Source organism: Vombatus ursinus, unplaced genomic scaffold, assembly GCF_900497805.2.
Source record: "Vombatus ursinus unplaced genomic scaffold, bare-nosed wombat genome assembly UNPS02014778.1, whole genome shotgun sequence".
In the NCBI taxonomy this organism is placed as follows: domain Eukaryota; kingdom Metazoa; phylum Chordata; class Mammalia; order Diprotodontia; family Vombatidae; genus Vombatus; species Vombatus ursinus.
Window position 1 is genome coordinate 12,301,112 of NW_020954556.1, and position 1,754 is coordinate 12,302,865.

The following is a 1,754-nucleotide window of genomic DNA, read 5'->3' on the forward strand; positions in this document are numbered from 1 at the left end:
TGGTAGGAAGATGACTGGGGAGAAGTTGATTCCATAGCTAGTGAACTAGAAAGGCAATGTACCTAAGGAGCAAGCATAGGAACCTTCATGCACTTGACAAAGTGGATTCTTCAACATACAAGTAGATGGCACAGGAAGGCTCATTTCCCTGAGTTCAAATCTGGCCTCAGACACTTAGTAGCTATGTCTCTGGGCAAGTCACATTACCCTGTTTGCCTCAGTTCTTCATCTGTAAAATGAGCTAGAGAAGGAAATGGCAAACCACTTCAGCATCTTTGCCAAGAAAACCCCAAATGGGGTCACAAAGAGTCAGACATGACTGAAAAAATGTCTGAACAACACTTTCTTCAACAGAAGACTGTCTTTAATACTTCCATTAAATCCAAGCTTCAGAACCCCAAGAAGGGATGGATACTATACAATTACTGATGAGGGAGCGGACGGAGGCTCAAAGGTGGAGCCCAGAGCCCGCGGCTCGAAAATGGGGTCCCGGAGCCACCGCGTCAGAGACACCCTTATGGGTGGGCCGAGTAGGGAGGGGCTCGGACCCCTGAGTGCGTCTCCCTCCCGCCGCCCCCTGCACCGGGGTGGCCGCGTGAGGCGGGGGACCATGGCGGAGATCAGTGACCTAGACCGGCAGATCGAGCAGCTGCACCGCTGCGAGCTCATCAAGGAGAGTGAGGTCAAGGCTCTGTGAGCCAAGGCCAGACAGATCTTCGTGGAGGAGAGCAATGTACAGAGGGTGGACTCCCCCATCACGGTGTGTGGGGACATTCATGGTCAATTCTATGACCCAAAGGAGCTGTTTAAAGTGGGTGGCGATGTCCCTGAGACCAACTACCTCTTCATGGGGGACTTTGTGGACAGAGGCTTTTACAACGGCGAAACATTCCTGCTGCTGCTTGCCCTCAAGGTCCGGTATCCTGACCGCATCACTCTGATTGGGGGAACCACAAGATCAGGCAGATCACACAGGTCTAGGGCTTCTATGAAGAGTGTTTGCGAAAGTATGGCTCAGTGACCGTGTGGTGCTACTGCACTGAGATCTTTGTCTACCTCAGCCTGTCCGCCATCATCGACGGCAAGATCTTCTGCGTGCACGGGGGCCTCTCTCCCTCTATCCAGACCCTGGACCAGATCCGGACGATTGACTGGAAGCAGGAGGTGCCTCACGATGGGCCCATGTGTGATTTGCTCTGGTCTGACCCTGAAGACACGGCGGGCTGGGGTGTGAGTCCCCGAGGAGCTGGCTACCTGTTGGACAGTGATGTGGTGGCCCAGTTCAATGCAGCCAATGACCTTGACATGACATGCCGGGCTCACCAGCTAGTGATGGAAGGCTACAAGTGGCACTTCAATGAAACCGTGCTCACCTGTGGTCGGCACACAACTACTGCTACCACTGCAGAAATGTGGCAGCCATCTTGGAGCTGGATGAGCACCTCCAGAAAGACTTCATCATCTTTGAAGCTGCACCCCAGGAAACTTGGGGCATCCCTTCCAAGAAGCCAGTGGCTGACCACTTCCTGTGACCCCACCCAAACCCTCCCCTCCCACCCCCATCCTTTACTCCTCTCTCCAACCTCAACATCCTTCTGGACCACTGTGACTCTGTCCCCTGCCGTTCCTGTTGCCACCATCTGCAGGACAGGGTCTCCCAAGGTGGGGGGCGATTTCCCCGTCTCCTCCCTAGGATCTCAGAGAACATTGGGAGAGCAGAGAAGCCTCTCCCATCCTGTGCTCTGTCCTAGGCA

General features: G+C 54.3%; 1 pseudogene; it reads left to right on the forward strand.

Annotated features, from left to right (window-relative positions):
* Positions 1–610: 610 nt before the first annotated feature.
* Positions 611–1,549, forward strand: LOC114045512 (annotated as a pseudogene).
* The last annotated feature ends 205 nt before the right edge of the window (positions 1,550–1,754 follow it).